At 53.8% G+C, this 16,525-nt stretch overlaps 1 long non-coding RNA gene across 1 annotated transcript in view; it reads left to right on the top strand.

Moving 5' to 3' along the window:
• Nucleotides 1–3,776: 3,776 nt before the first annotated feature.
• LOC142051274 (uncharacterized) overlaps nucleotides 3,777–16,525 on the top strand; it is an 88,477-nt gene continuing 75,728 nt past the window's right edge. The window contains exons 1-4 of the long non-coding RNA XR_012658386.1: nucleotides 3,777–3,968; nucleotides 4,227–4,336; nucleotides 14,521–14,712; nucleotides 14,971–15,080. This is a non-coding gene — a long non-coding RNA (uncharacterized LOC142051274). The remainder of the gene's footprint in view (nucleotides 3,969–4,226; nucleotides 4,337–14,520; nucleotides 14,713–14,970; nucleotides 15,081–16,525) is intronic.

The following is a 16,525-nucleotide window of genomic DNA, read 5'->3' as shown; positions in this document are numbered from 1 at the left end:
CCAGCACACTCTCCCTTGGTTCCCATCCTCGTTTCTGAATTCCTCCTGCTTTGCCACGTAGCCCGTGACTTTTTTCTTAATCTCTCTCTGTCTGCCTCAACGCTCCCCCCGTGCTTTTTAATTCGTCTGCTCTGCTCTGTACCCTGCTACTGTTCTTGCCTTTCTGAGTTCTTCTCTGTCCAGCTCCCTTTCCCTATTCATGAATTCCTGTTCTTCCTGCAGCCACCGCTGTTCCCTGTGACCTCCATCTCTCTCTGTCCAGCTCCCTGTCCCTAGGTTTTAATTCCTGCCTCTGCCCGCTGTAGCCTGTCTAGATGTTTCTCTCGGCCTCTCTCTCTGTCCGGCTCCCTCTCTCTGTGTTCTAATTCCACGTTCTCTGTCACGTGGACCCGTGCTATTTGTTTGTCCTCATCTCTCTCTGTCCAGCTCCTTGCTGCGATGTTTTATTTCCTCATTTCCTCCCTCTCTGTCTTTGTAGCCCATTGCTGTTGGTTTGTTTTTTTTCTTTTTTTTCACTTGTTTCTTCATGTGTCTCTGTCTGCCTCCCAGTCCCTGATCTTTAATTCCTCCTTCCCTGTAGGCCGCTGTTCCTTTTTTCCATTCTACATTGTGTTCTCTTTGGTCTCGTGTTCTTATTCATTGATTCCCTCCTCGCTGCCCTGTGGCTTGTCCCCATTTTATTGTTGCTTCTCTCTCCCTCTCTCTGGCTTCTTGCCCCTGTTTTTAAAATTCCTCCCTCTCTTCTCTCTTCCCTGTAGGCCGTGTGATCTTTAGCCTTTCTCCATGTCTTTCTGCCCATCTCTCTGTGTCTATTCATTAATTCTTCCCTCTCTGCCCTGTAGCCTGTAGCTCCTGTCCTTTCTCCATCTTGCTGTCCCTGGCTCCCCCGTGACCCTATGCTAGAATTGTTTCTCTCTTCTCTCCGTACGCATTGCGATTCCTTTTGCTCTCTGTCTCCCTTTGGTTTTTTTCTTTTTTTTTTTCTGGCTCCCTGTCCCTAATTCTTAATTCTCTGCCTTCTCGTGCCCCATGGTTTGTTCTGTGGGGTTCTCTCGCGGTTCCCTCGCAGTTCCCTCCAGTCCATACTGGGCTATATTGGTCTAGTCCATACTGGGCTATATTGGTCTGTCCCGGCTTCCTCCCACTTCTTTCCCAGTGCCTCACAGTAGGTCCCGGTTCCGTCCATGGGATGAACTGTGAGGGAACTGTGAGGGAACTGTGAGGGAACTGTGAGGGAACTGTGAGGGAACTGTGAGGGAACTGTGAGGGAACTGTGAGGGAACTGTGAGGGAACTGTGAGGGAACTGTGAGGGAACTGTGAGGGAACTGTGAGGGAACTGTGAGGGAACTGTGAGGGAACTGTGAGGGAACTGTGAGGGAACTGTGAGGGAACTGTGAGGGAACTGTGAGGGAACTGTGAGGGAACTGTGAGGGAACTGTGAGGGAACTGTGAGGGAACTGTGAGGGAACTGTGAGGGAACTGTGAGGGAACTGTGAGGGAACTGTGAGGGAACTGTGAGGGAACTGTGAGGGAACTGTGAGGGAACTGTGAGGGAACTGTGAGGGAACTGTGAGGGAACTGTGAGGGAACTGTGAGGGAACTGTGAGGGAACTGTGAGGGAACTGTGAGGGAACTGTGAGGGAACTGTGAGGGAACTGTGAGGGAACTGTGAGGGAACTGTGAGGGAACTGTGAGGGAACTGTGAGGGAACTGTGAGGGAACTGTGAGGGAACTGTGAGGGAACTGTGAGGGAACTGTGAGGGAACTGTGAGGGAACTGTGAGGGAACTGTGAGGGAACTGTGAGGGAACTGTGAGGGAACTGTGAGGGAACTGTGAGGGAACTGTGAGGGAACTGTGAGGGAACTGTGAGGGAACTGTGAGTAGGGGGGCGGCCCCCCGGGCCCCAGCCCCCCCCCCCGCCTGGGGCCAGGGCCCCGCGGCCGCCGGCCCCTTCCTCCTCTGCCCGCTCCCGTCGCAGACGGCTCGGTATGTGTCACGAGCGGCAGCCCCGTTCAGCAGCTCTCGGAGGGCGCGCGGCTGTGCCCGGCCGTGACCGGGGCCCGCAGGGGTTTCCCGCTCGCCCCGAGAAGGCGCTGGCCCCGAGCCGGCGCGTCCCGCCCCGCCCGGCCCTCGGCGCCCTCGCGAGCTGAGCGCGGCCCGGCCAGCAGGGGGCGCTGGCGCTCACCGGCTGGGCGCGGTGGCGGGGCCGGTGGGGGCCGTTCCTTCCGGCCGCCCTTTAAGGGCCGCCCCGCGGGGCTCGGGCTTCCGGTGGCGCGTGCGCGGCGCGGCGGAGCGGGGTCGGGAGCGGTGCGTGTGGCGGCCGGGTCGCGAGGCGTCCCTGTGCGGTGCCGGGGCCCCTCTGCGGCCCGGCGTGGGAAGCCCGCGGCCGGCGGAGCCTGCTGGGAGCTGGGCGGGGAGCGCCGCGGCGGTCCGGCCGCCGGCAGCCATCCCCTGCGGTGGCCGGCAGCCCCTCGGGACGCCTGGAGGCCTGGCGGTGCCCGAGCCTCGCCTGCGGCAGCCGCCTGAGAGAGCAGCGCGGCCGTGTCCGGGGGCCGGAGAGCGCTGGTGGGTGAGTTCGGGCAGCGGGGGGCGGGTGTGTGTCTCCGGGCGGGGCCGGGGGGCTCCGTGCCCCGCAGAGGAGCCCCGGTCGGGCATCGTTCGCTTCCGAACAATGCAGGTCTGTCCCTGGTTATTTTCTGTGTACAGTGTTTCGGGCCACCTGAAAGCCTTTGGCCGGGTAGGTTTGGTGCGGGGCGATGGCAGGTGTGGACCCTGAAAGATCTCGGGTGGGGGGCGTGGGAGGTATTTCTTGCCTTAAAACTCTGAGCCCACCTCGCGTGTCATGTCGTGTTATGTCGTGAGTCTCGTGACTGTGGCAAATGGCTGAGTCGGGCGTTTTCTGATAACTAACTTCTGAACGTGTGCGTGTGTAGGCACGGGGAGATTTGTGCAGGGTGACGGAGCCCCTTGTGCTTCTGTGCTAATGCCTACCTGTTCTAGACCTCCAGTGTTGGAAAGCCTTTGTTTAGTGCCTAGTTGTGGCTGCGTAACTGCTGTTGCGCCTGCAGCTGTGCTCGCAGGGATGCTGGGTGGCTCCGCATCAAACCGGCCGCCGGGCGGCCGGGTTGTGCCGCAGAGCATGCCGGGAGCTGTAGTCCTTGCGGCTGCCGGGCGGCCGGGTTGTGCCGCAGAGCATGCCGGGAGCTGTATTCCTGGCGCAGTGGCTGCCGGCCCTGTCACGTGGTTCGCCGGGCGTGGCGGGAGGCGCGGTCTTCCGGCGCTCGGGTGCCGGGCGGCCGTGGCGCGTACGGTACGCGAGGTGTATTTTTGGGGTTGGATTCGTGTTGATTACTGGGGGCTTGCGGGTGCGGCCGCTTCCCGAGAAGCGGTGAGTTCCCCGGGAGCTGACAGAAGGGAAGAGGGAAAGGAGGAGGACGATGACCTTTTCCCCGTGCCCAGGGCGCAGATGATGGCCGCCTCCCCGGCCCACCGGAGGTCCCGCTCAGCCTCCCCTGGCCCCCCTTGCCCCGTGCGCCTGCCCCCAGCTCCGGCACCTCCCCATAAGCGTGCTGCATAGCCTTAGGCCACCCCCAGGCCCTGTCGTGAAGGCAGCAAGCCGTCCCTCAAGCGCACTGGATTCCCCCTTGGCGCAGGGGCCCTTAGCAGTAGCGTGGGGAGGGAGCGGTGTGTCCAGAAGCCCCTGCGGAAGGAGAGGCTTTGGCCAGGGTCGATCGACGGTAATGACGGTCACTGTTTCTTCTTTCCCTCTCCCAGAGACCGTGCTGAGGACGTGGTTGTCTGTCCTTCCCCCGGGGATGCCGTTGCCTGTGGCCGTCTCAGGCTCGCGTGGCTTCTCTCTGCCCGTCCTCGCCGTCCTCGCAGCGCAGGGCCGAAAAGGGATAGACAAAGCCCTTCCCGGCTGCGGACAGGAGCTGCCTCAGCTGAAGCTGGAGACGCCAACGAAAGGTAAAGAAGAAGAAACTGAAGGTGCTCTGGCTGCCAGCTGCCTTCCTGCCGCAGGCAAGAGAGAGCCTGTCCATGCAGGTGGGGGAGGAAGGATCCCCCTTCATAGCCCGCAGCGGGCCAGGCCACCAACGTGCACCGTAGGGTCTGTACGCGTAACCCGGAGTTGGGTACGGGCGTGTAGTGCACGAGCGAGCTAGGCTACGTGCCTAGGAAGCCTCATCTGGTAAGAGCTGTAAGACACCCACGTATTCTCTTCAGGTGGAGGACGGCCTAGAGTCTGGAGCTGCAGAAGAGGCAGGGAGGAGAGGAGGGGAAAGAAGCATCTGAACGGCTAAATTGTGCCAGCAGCGCTGAGAGCGAGAGTCGCGGTGAGTCCTGGGCCACTGGGGCCCCGTTGCCTCTCTTGTGCGTCCTGGGCCCTCCCTGTCTCTCCCCCGGCCCCCTCTCTTTCCTTACCTGCTGCAAAATTTACTTTTTTTTTTTGCGCCCCCCCCCCCCCCGCACCTTCTTTCTCCATCTCGCTCTGAGTGTCTCCCTGCCTCCCCGTCTTTTCAGTCCTCCCTCTCTCTGTCCTGTAGCCTGTGGCTCCTTTTTCTTTCTCCGCCTCTCTCTGCCTGGCTCTGGCTCCGTTTTTTTTTTTTTTTTATTCCTCCTGCTCTGTCCTGTAGCCTGTCGGTGTTTTGTTGTTCTCTGGCTCTCTTGATCTGACTCCCTGTGTTACCGAAAAACGCGTTAAAATCGGAAACGACTCCTCAACACCAATTTAGTATTAAAGAGCAGGCATTCTTTATTCGCGGCGCCGGATGCACGGGGGATCGCTCCTCCTGGCGTGCGTACCTCACGCACCTTTCCCGTACAATTTGTAGATCAATGTTTTACGTATTCATACATATTCATTATTGTCCTGTCTGCTGATTGGTACAAACTTGCTCGTTCCGTATGTAAATCGCTGCGCAGGCTCGGTTGTCCTCTTCCGTTGTTCTCTTCTGTTACTTGGGTCGGTGGTGGTCTGTGAGTCGGTGGTCGCGATCTCCCCCTGCCGGAATTACCTTTTAGCTTCTCGGCTCTTACTCTTGGCAGTCTTGGCTAGTTTTCTCAGTCCGCTAAGCGAAACCGCGTTTTGTCATCCTTTTCTGACAGAAGCACGTTGTCTGTTGTTCTGTTCGCATTAATGATCGCCTACGGACTAAAATGCAGATCGACAGATACGCTGATTGGTACGCTCCATGTTCCCGTAATGGAACACCGTCTCTGGTTGATTTCATCACTTTGGTTACATTTCCCCTGTTTGGAAGTTCTGAAATAATAATTTTCTCAATACTTCCATCCTAGATCAATAATATTCCACTATGTCAGTTTAGTGTTTGCTTCATGTTCTGAAATTTTTCACTTGATTGTGGTCTCCAGGGTGTATGCAGGTCCCATTTTCTACCCAAAATTTTATTAATTTGTTGAAGTACCTCTGCAAAAAAATGTGGTGCTCTATCAGAGGACATTCCCGTTGGCACTCTAAATCTTGGTATTATTTCCTTCAGCAACGTCTTAACTACTACTCTAGCTTTGTCGGTGCAGCACGAGAAAGCTGCTGGCCATCTAGAAAATTTGTCAATCAGCACTGACAAATACTGCTCTATCTATTTTGTCTGGGTAACTCAGAGAACTTAATTTGCTAATAATTTCCGGGAGAATTTTTTGTTTTGTTACTCCTAAAGGTTGTTTCCTTTGGTTCAGGGGATTATTTCTAGGACAGATTGGACACTTAGCTACTATGGGTTTAACTATTCTTGTCGTGCCTACACACGCTACAGATGTTTTTAAACTCAAAACCGTAGCGCCTACACCCTAATGTGTTTGCTCATGGTTTTCTTTTGCAAGTTCTGTCATAACTTGTGGGGTGGTTGTTGTTATTACTTGTTTTTCTGGTGTTACCTACCATCTCTCTGTGTTTTGTGATGCTTCCAATTGTTCTGCTAATTGCTCATCCAATTTATTATATCTCGGTTTCAACTTTGGAATTCTGATCTGTTTTACTGGTACTAGTGCAAGGATACCTTGCTCTGCAGTCCTCTTTGCAGCTTTATCGGTCAGTCGTTTGCTTATGTTTACAGCCGTCTGGCCAAATTGATGAGCTTTGCAACGCTTTACCGCCACTTCTTTTGGTTTCTGCACGTCTTCCGGAAGTTGGAGAATTTCTTCTTTATGCTGTATTGATGATTCTTGGGCTGATGGCAGTCCTTTCTCCTTCCCAATAGCTCCATGATCGTGGATCACACCAAATGCACGTTTGGAATCAGTCTAGATATTTATCCTTTGTCCTTCTGCCATTCGCAGAGCTCGCTTCAATGCTACCAATGCTGCTTTCTGTGCTGAGGTGTTTGCAGGCAGCACCCCTGACTCCATTCCCTCGGCGGCGATAACGACAGCATATCCGGCCATTCGCTTCTCTTCTCGCCCAGAGCTTCTTCCATCTGTAAACAACTCCAGATCAGGATTTTCCCAGAGGTTTGTGTCTCAGGTCTGGTCTGCTGGAATAGACTTGTTCAATAGTTAGCAAGCGATCGTGTCCTAAATTGTCCGTAAGGTTTTCTGTTGTTAAAAACATAGCAGGATTCAGTATAGCAGTAGTCTTCGATTCCACATCGTCTTGTTCTAACAGAACAACTTGATATTTCAACATTCTGCTAAGGGATAGCCAACGACCCCCCTTTTGTTCTAAAACAGTCACCGCTATGTGCGGGACATATACTGTCATCTTCTGTCCCATTGTTAACTTTGGGGCTTCCCGGATCGGCAGCGCTGTTGTTGCTACTGCCCGTAAACACCTAGGCCATCTTTTACTCGCGTGGTCAGGTTGTTTGGAGAAGTAGCCCACAGGTCTCTTCCAGGTTCCCAGTCGCTGTGTCAGCACTCCAAGGGCTAAATGTTGTCTTTCGTGGACAAACAACTGAAAAGGTTTAGCGAAATCAGGTAGGCCTAATGCAGGGGCCATCATCGAGGCTCTTTTCAGTTCTTTGAATGCCGTTTGGCATCCGGGCGTCCAGGTTAAATATTTATCCTTTTGAGTCTTTCAATGCCTCAAATAATGGTTTTACATACAGTCTATAGTTCAGAATCCAGAGCTGATGCTATTTCATTGTTTTCAGAAAAGCTCTCAGTTCCTTTGGGCTGCTAGGTTCGGGAATTTGACAAATAGTTTCTTTCTTTTCACTTTCTAATTGTCTTTGTCTTTGAGATATTTCAAATCCTAAATAAATGGCTGCTTCTTTTCCTATTTGGGTTTTGTTTCTGGAAACTCCGCATCTTCCTTGGCCCAGAAAATTTAAAAATTTCAAAACATTTTTCTTTACTTTGTGCCGCTATCAGAATGTCATCCGCATTCTGTAACAAGATGCCTCTCCCTGGGTTCTGTTTTTTCTATATCTCTAATTTTTTTTTGCCAGCTGAGTCTCAAGTATCGTAGGACTATTTTTAAATCCTTGTGGAAGTACGGTCCATGGTAGCTGTGTCTTTCATTCTGTGGTGGGGCTTTCCCATTGCAAAGCAAATAGGCTTTGACTTTTTATGCCTGGAGGTATGCAAAAGAAGGCGTCCTTCAAATCTAGTACAGTAAACCATTTATGCTCCTCCTTTAAAAGAGGTCAGTAAAGTGTATGGATTAGCTACTACCGGATGTATATCTTGGACCACCTGATTTATAGCCCTTAAATCGTGAACTAGCTAATACTCTTTGCCTCTAGATTTCTTTACTGGCGACACAGGAGTACTATATTCTGATTCACATTCCACTAAAAGCTCATATTCTGAAAAATTTTATAATTAACTTCTGTAATCCTTTTCGAGCCTCTCGCTTAATAGCGTATTGTTTTTGTCTTACGGGCTTGGCTCCAAGCTTTAAGGTTACTTTTACCGGCTCTGCCCACTTAGATCGCTCCGGAGCTCCGCTCGCTCAAACCAAAGGAATTACTACGTTTTCCACTTCCTCGGGAACCCGTTCCTCCCTGGAGGAATCCTGTAACATAAACGCTCTCGCCTCTGTGGCTTTTGATTCTGGTATTAGTGATTTAATCTCTCCATCTTTAAAAGTTACTTGAGCATCTAATTGACCTAATAGATCTCGTCATAACAGAGGCAGTGGACATTCAGGCATATGCAGAAACTGGTGAGTTGCCCATTGCTTCTCCAATTTAAACTTTAATGGCTCTGAGAGGGGCTAATTTTTCTTTGCCCTGTTGCGCTAGCAACATCTACTGATTTATGATCAAATTTCTCTTCACGTGTATTCAATACCAAATAAGTGGCTCCCGTATCTACCAAAAATTCTATTTCTTCATTCCGTAGCTTCAGTGTAACCAGGTGTTCAGCTAGGGTTGATTCCCCTGGTCTCCTTCATGCCAAGCTACTTCAAGCATTTAACCCAGATCTCTGGATTCAGGTTGTTCTAGTTTCTGAAGGTTGTTTTCTCTCCCCCCGCCCCCATCTGGGGCTGATTGTCTTATGAATATAGAGACCAGCTGAATTGCTTTTTCTGGTTTTTCTGGGTTCAAATGAGTATATTTTCTGGTGGTCACCTTCAGTCTTTCCATAAAGGCTGAAGGGGACTCACTTAATTCTTGTCTCACTTCATAAATTTTGACCAATTTATTGCTTTTGGCATTGCTTGTCTTACTCCAAATAAAATCTCTCTCTGACATCTAGTCAACATTCCCCTGGGTCCTGGCTGATTAGGGTCCCACTCGGGATTTGTAGATGGAAAATTCTTATTCATTGTTCTCTGTAAATTCCCGTTAGCATGTGCTCCCTGCACCTGCCTTCTGGCTGTATTCAGTACTATTTTCTTGTCAGTTTCATCAAGCGAAGTATCCAGTATCACAAGTAGAGCAACACTCTTTCAAGTTCTCACCAAGTTTTCCTCTTTTCAGAAACATTGCCGTAGAATCTTGTGGACATACCTCACGCTGTTTCTGCTGCTCGGGATGATTCCACGGTGTAAAGAACAAATCAACATATGCCACTTCTTCCCGTTTGCCTTCCCTTTTTACAAAACAACATTAATTGCAAGATGGTACGATATTGCAATGTCTCGTGTTCTGGCCATTTGTGCCCACCTTCCAATTGATACGTTGGCCACCAATGATTGCAATATTCAATTAATGGTTTCCGAGTTAGTGGGTCACCGCCCCCGACGTCTTTCCAGTGCTTCAAAATACATCGCAAAGGTGTTCTCTGTGGGATAGGTTTCCTACTCAGTAATGCTCCCGTCTCCCAGTCGACTAGTAGTTGTGATAGCGCACTATCACAAATACTAGTCAGAGGGACTCCAACCCCCGTTAGAGGTCTCACTGGAAATCTGCCACTGGGATCTGTAGCCCCCTGCTAGATATCCCTGGAGACTTCAACCCCCTGTTGAAGACTCCCCTACCCTCGGGTCCCGCTCCACAGGCTTTCGCCTAGCAGAGACTTACCAACCGAGGCACCTCTTGGCCCCGACCCTGCGTGGCTTTCGCCGCGCCTTACGGGCAGGCCTGTGGGACTCAAACCCGCTATCCTATCCTATGTGGGAAACTAACCCCACGTATTATTCTACCTAAGTTTCTTCTTCAAAGAATGCCTTGTTTACCTCAATCCAGGGGATCTTGCTCAGAATTCTCTGGCCCGGGGATCGGAAGCTCTCCCGGAGAATTCCTCGGGGCCGGCTGCAGGTCCCACGATCCCACGGATCCGTCGAGATTCAAAAGCAGGTTCCCACCTGGGGTGCCAAAACTGTTACCGAAAAACGCGTTAAAATCGGAAACGACTCCTCAACACCAATTTAGTATTAAAGAGCAGGCATTCTATATTCACGGCGCCGGATGCACGGGGGATCGCTCCTCCTGGCGTGCGTACCTCACGCACCTTTCCTGTACAATTTGTAGATGAAAATTTTACATACTCATACATAGTCGTTATTGTCTTGTCTAGCGATGGGTACAAACTTGCTCGTTCCGTATGTCAATCACTGCGCAGGCTCGGTTGTCCTCTTCCGTTGTTCTCTTCTGAGTAGGTGGTGGTCTGTGAGTCGGTGGTCGCGATCTCCCCCTGCCGGAATTACCTTTTAGCTTCTCGGCTCTTACTCTTGGCAGTCTTGGCTAGTTTTCTCAGTCCGCTAAGCGAAACCGCGTTTTGTCATCCTTTTCTGACAGAAGCATGTTGTCTGTTGTTCTGCTGACATTAACGATCGCCTAGGCACTAAAATGCAGATCGACAGGTGCGCTGATTGGTACGCTCCATGTTCCCGTAATGGAACACCGTCTCTGGTTGGTTGATTTCATCGCTTTGGTTACACCTGTTCCTGTTGTTCAGTTTCTTCTTTTTTGGCTTTGTGTGATTCTCTCTGTGATTCTGTTTTTCTCTGCCTCGCTTTTCCCAGCTCCCCGTCCCTCACTTTTAATGCCCGTTATCCTTCACCAGCACACTCTCCCTTGGTTCCCATCCTCGTTTCTGAATTCCTCCTGCTTTGCCACGTAGCCCGTGACTTTTTTCTTAATCTCTCTCTGTCTGCCTCAACGCTCCCCCCGTGCTTTTTAATTCGTCTGCTCTGCTCTGTACCCTGCTACTGTTCTTGCCTTTCTGAGTTCTTCTCTGTCCAGCTCCCTTTCCCTATTCATGAATTCCTGTTCTTCCTGCAGCCACCGCTGTTCCCTGTGACCTCCATCTCTCTCTGTCCAGCTCCCTGTCCCTAGGTTTTAATTCCTGCCTCTGCCCGCTGTAGCCTGTCTAGATGTTTCTCTCGGCCTCTCTCTCTGTCCGGCTCCCTCTCTCTGTGTTCTAATTCCACGTTCTCTGTCACGTGGACCCGTGCTATTTGTTTGTCCTCATCTCTCTCTGTCCAGCTCCTTGCTGCGATGTTTTATTTCCTCATTTCCTCCCTCTCTGTCTTTGTAGCCCATTGCTGTTGGTTTGTTTTTTTCTTTTTTTTCACTTGTTTCTTCATGTGTCTCTGTCTGCCTCCCAGTCCCTGATCTTTAATTCCTCCTTCCCTGTAGGCCGCTGTTCCTTTTTTCCATTCTACATTGTGTTCTCTTTGGTCTCGTGTTCTTATTCATTGATTCCCTCCTCGCTGCCCTGTGGCTTGTCCCCATTTTATTGTTGCTTCTCTCTCCCTCTCTCTGGCTTCTTGCCCCTGTTTTTAAAATTCCTCCCTCTCTTCTCTCTTCCCTGTAGGCCGTGTGATCTTTAGCCTTTCTCCATGTCTTTCTGCCCATCTCTCTGTGTCTATTCATTAATTCTTCCCTCTCTGCCCTGTAGCCTGTAGCTCCTGTCCTTTCTCCATCTTGCTGTCCCTGGCTCCCCCGTGACCCTATGCTAGAATTGTTTCTCTCTTCTCTCCGTACGCATTGCGATTCCTTTTGCTCTCTGTCTCCCTTTGGTTTTTTTCTTTTTTTTTTTCTGGCTCCCTGTCCCTAATTCTTAATTCTCTGCCTTCTCGTGCCCCATGGTTTGTTCTGTGGGGTTCTCTCGCGGTTCCCTCGCAGTTCCCTCCAGTCCATACTGGGCTATATTGGTCTAGTCCATACTGGGCTATATTGGTCTGTCCCGGCTTCCTCCCACTTCTTTCCCAGTGCCTCACAGTAGGTCCCGGTTCCGTCCATGGGATGAACTGTGAGGGAACTGTGAGGGAACTGTGAGGGAACTGTGAGGGAACTGTGAGGGAACTGTGAGGGAACTGTGAGGGAACTGTGAGGGAACTGTGAGGGAACTGTGAGGGAACTGTGAGGGAACTGTGAGGGAACTGTGAGGGAACTGTGAGGGAACTGTGAGGGAACTGTGAGGGAACTGTGAGGGAACTGTGAGGGAACTGTGAGGGAACTGTGAGGGAACTGTGAGGGAACTGTGAGGGAACTGTGAGGGAACTGTGAGGGAACTGTGAGGGAACTGTGAGGGAACTGTGAGGGAACTGTGAGGGAACTGTGAGGGAACTGTGAGGGAACTGTGAGGGAACTGTGAGGGAACTGTGAGGGAACTGTGAGGGAACTGTGAGGGAACTGTGAGGGAACTGTGAGGGAACTGTGAGGGAACTGTGAGGGAACTGTGAGGGAACTGTGAGGGAACTGTGAGGGAACTGTGAGGGAACTGTGAGGGAACTGTGAGGGAACTGTGAGGGAACTGTGAGGGAACTGTGAGGGAACTGTGAGGGAACTGTGAGGGAACTGTGAGGGAACTGTGAGGGAACTGTGAGGGAACTGTGAGGGAACTGTGAGGGAACTGTGAGGGAACTGTGAGGGAACTGTGAGGGAACTGTGAGGGAACTGTGAGGGAACTGTGAGGGAACTGTGAGGGAACTGTGAGGGAACTGTGAGGGAACTGTGAGGGAACTGTGAGGGAACTGTGAGGGAACTGTGAGGGAACTGTGAGGGAACTGTGAGGGAACTGTGAGGGAACTGTGAGGGAACTGTGAGGGAACTGTGAGGGAACTGTGAGGGAACTGTGAGGGAACTGTGAGGGAACTGTGAGGGAACTGTGAGGGAACTGTGAGGGAACTGTGAGGGAACTGTGAGGGAACTGTGAGGGAACTGTGAGGGAACTGTGAGGGAACTGTGAGGGAACTGTGAGGGAACTGTGAGGGAACTGTGAGGGAACTGTGAGGGAACTGTGAGGAGGGGGGCGGCCCCCCGGGCCCCAGCCCCCCCCCCGCCTGGGGCCAGGGCGCCGCGGCCGCCGGCCCCTTCCTCCTCTGCCCGCTCCCGTCGCAGACGGCTCGGTATGTGTCACGAGCGGCAGCCGCGTTCAGCAGCTCTCGGAGGGCGCGCGGCTGTGCCCGGCCGTGACCGGGGCCCGCAGGGGTTTCCCGCTCGCCCCGAGAAGGCGCTGGCCCCGAGCCGGCGCGTCCCGCCCCGCCCGGCCCTCGGCGCCCTCGCGAGCTGAGCGCGGCCCGGCCAGCAGGGGGCGCTGGCGCTCACCGGCTGGGCGCGGTGGCGGGGCCGGTGGGGGCCGTTCCTTCCGGCCGCCCTTTAAGGGCCGCCCCGCGGGGCTCGGGCTTCCGGTGGCGCGTGCGCGGCGCGTCGGAGCGGGGGCGGGAGCGGTGCGTGTGGAGGCCGAAGGGCCGGTGCGTGTGGCGGCCGGGTCGCGAGGCGTCCCTGTGCGGTGCCGGGGCCCCTCTGCGGCCCGGCGTGGGAAGCCCGCGGCCGGCGGAGCCTGCTGGGAGCTGGGCGGGGAGCGCCGCGGCGGTCCGGCCGCCGGCAGCCATCCCCTGCGGTGGCCGGCAGCCCCTCGGGACGGCTGGAGGCCTGGCGGTGCCCGAGCCTCGCCTGCGGCAGCCGCCTGAGAGAGCAGCGCGGCCGTGTCCGGGGGCCGGAGAGCGCTGGTGGGTGAGTTCGGGCAGCGGGGGGCGGGTGTGTGTCTCCGGGCGGGGCCGGGGGGCTCCGTGCCCCGCAGAGGAGCCCCGGTCGGGCATCGTTCGCTTCCGAACAATGCAGGTCTGTCCCTGGTTATTTTCTGTGTACAGTGTTTCGGGCCACCTGAAAGCCTTTGGCCGGGTAGGTTTGGTGCGGGGCGATGGCAGGTGTGGACCCTGAAAGATCTCGGGTGGGGGGCGTGGGAGGTATTTCTTGCCTTAAAACTCTGAGCCCACCTCGCGTGTCATGTCGTGTTATCATGTCGTGAGTCTCGTGACTGTGGCAAATGGCTGAGTCGGGCGTTTTCTGATAACTAACTTCTGAACGTGTGCGTGTGTAGGCACGGGGAGATTTGTGCAGGGTGACGGAGCCCCTTGTGCTTCTGTGCTAATGCCTACCTGTTCTAGACCTCCAGTGTTGGAAAGCCTTTGTTTAGTGCCTAGTTGTGGCTGCGTAACTGCTGTTGCGCCTGCAGCTGTGCTCGCAGGGATGCTGGGTGGCTCCGCATCAAACCGGCCGCCGGGCGGCCGGGTTGTGCCGCAGAGCATGCCGGGAGCTGTAGTCCTTGCGGCTGCCGGGCGGCCGGGTTGTGCCGCAGAGCATGCCGGGAGCTGTATTCCTGGCGCAGTGGCTGCCGGCCCTGTCACGTGGTTCGCCGGGCATGGCGGGAGGCGCGGTCTTCCGGCGCTCGGGTGCCGGGCGGCCGTGGCGCGTACGGTACGCGAGGTGTATTTTTGGGGTTGGATTCGTGTTGATTACTGGGGGCTTGCGGGTGCGGCCGCTTCCCGAGAAGCGGTGAGTTCCCCGGGAGCTGACAGAAGGGAAGAGGGAAAGGAGGAGGACGATGACCTTTTCCCCGTGCCCAGGGCGCAGATGATGGCCGCCTCCCCGGCCCACCGGAGGTCCCGCTCAGCCTCCCCTGGCCCCCCTTGCCCCGTGCGCCTGCCCCCAGCTCCGGCACCTCCCCATAAGCGTGCTGCATAGCCTTAGGCCACCCCCAGGCCCTGTCGTGAAGGCAGCAAGCCGTCCCTCAAGCGCACTGGATTCCCCCTTGGCGCAGGGGCCCTTAGCAGTAGCGTGGGGAGGGAGCGGTGTGTCCAGAAGCCCCTGCGGAAGGAGAGGCTTTGGCCAGGGTCGATCGACGGTAATGACGGTCACTGTTTCTTCTTTCCCTCTCCCAGAGACCGTGCTGAGGACGTGGTTGTCTGTCCTTCCCCCGGGGATGCCGTTGCCTGTGGCCGTCTCAGGCTCGCGTGGCTTCTCTCTGCCCGTCCTCGCCGTCCTCGCAGCGCAGGGCCGAAAAGGGATAGACAAAGCCCTTCCCGGCTGCGGACAGGAGCTGCCTCAGCTGAAGCTGGAGACGCCAACGAAAGGTAAAGAAGAAGAAACTGAAGGTGCTCTGGCTGCCAGCTGCCTTCCTGCCGCAGGCAAGAGAGAGCCTGTCCATGCAGGTGGGGGAGGAAGGATCCCCCTTCATAGCCCGCAGCGGGCCAGGCCACCAACGTGCACCGTAGGGTCTGTACGCGTAACCCGGAGTTGGGTACGGGCGTGTAGTGCACGAGCGAGCTAGGCTACGTGCCTAGGAAGCCTCATCTGGTAAGAGCTGTAAGACACCCACGTATTCTCTTCAGGTGGAGGACGGCCTAGAGTCTGGAGCTGCAGAAGAGGCAGGGAGGAGAGGAGGGGAAAGAAGCATCTGAACGGCTAAATTGTGCCAGCAGCGCTGAGAGCGAGAGTCGCGGTGAGTCCTGGGCCACTGGGGCCCCGTTGCCTCTCTTGTGCGTCCTGGGCCCTCCCTGTCTCTCCCCCGGCCCCCTCTCTTTCCTTACCTGCTGCAAAATTTACTTTTTTTTTTTGCGCCCCCCCCCCCCCCCGCACCTTCTTTCTCCATCTCGCTCTGAGTGTCTCCCTGCCTCCCCGTCTTTTCAGTCCTCCCTCTCTCTGTCCTGTAGCCTGTGGCTCCTTTTTCTTTCTCCGCCTCTCTCTGCCTGGCTCTGGCTCCGTTTTTTTTTTTTTTATTCCTCCTGCTCTGTCCTGTAGCCTGTCGGTGTTTTGTTGTTCTCTGGCTCTCTTGATCTGACTCCCTGTGTTACCGAAAAATGCGTTAAAATCGGAAACGACTCCTCAACACCAATTTAGTATTAAAGAGCAGGCATTCTTTATTCGCGGCGCCGGATGCACGGGGGATCGCTCCTCCTGGCGTGCGTACCTCACGCACCTTTCCCGTACAATTTGTAGATCAATGTTTTACGTATTCATATATATTCATTATTGTCCTGTCTGCTGATTGGTACAAACTTGCTCGTTCCCTATGTCAGTCACTGCGCAGGCTCGGTTGTCCTCTTCCGTTGTTCTCTTCTGTTACTTGGGTCGGTGGTGGTCTGTGAGTCGGTGGTCGCGATCTCCCCCTGCCGGAATTACCTTTTAGCTTCTCAGCTCTTACTCTTGGCAGTCTTGGCTAGTTTTCTCAGTCCGCTAAGCGAAACAGCGTTTTTTCATCCTTTTCTGACAGAAGCACGTTGTCTGTTGTTCTGTTCGCATTAATGATCGCCTACGGACTAAAATGCAGATCGACAGATACGCTGATTGGTACGCTCCATGTTCCCGTAATGGAACACCGTCTCTGGTTGATTTCATCACTTTGGTTACATTTCCCCTGTTTGGAAGTTCTGAAATAATAATTTTCTCAATACTTCCATCCTAGATCAATAATATTCCACTATGTCAGTTTAGTGTTTGCTTCATGTTCTGAAATTTTTCACTTGATTGTGGTCTCCAGGGTGTATGCAGGTCCCATTTTCTACCCAAAATTTTATTAATTTGTTGAAGTACCTCTGCAAAAAAATGTGGTGCTCTATCAGAGGACATTCCCGTTGGCACTCTAAATCTTGGTATTATTTCCTTCAGCAACGTCTTAACTACTACTCTAGCTTTGTCGGTGCAGCACGAGAAAGCTGCTGGCCATCTAGAAAATTTGTCAATCAGCACTGACAAATACTGCTCTATCTATTTTGTCTGGGTAACTCAGAGAACTTAATTTGCTAATAATTTCCGGGAGAATTTTTTGTTTTGTTACTCCTAAAGGTTGTTTCCTTTGGTTCAGGGGATTATTTCTAGGACAGATTGGACACTTAGCTACTATGGGTTTAACTATTCTTGTCGTGCCTACACACGCTACAGATGTTT

This window comes from Phalacrocorax aristotelis, unplaced genomic scaffold, assembly GCF_949628215.1.
Source record: "Phalacrocorax aristotelis unplaced genomic scaffold, bGulAri2.1 scaffold_92, whole genome shotgun sequence".
NCBI lineage: Eukaryota > Metazoa > Chordata > Aves > Suliformes > Phalacrocoracidae > Phalacrocorax > Phalacrocorax aristotelis.
The sequence above is the reverse complement of the archived record's forward strand: the minus strand, read 5'-3'. Positions and strand labels throughout refer to the sequence as shown.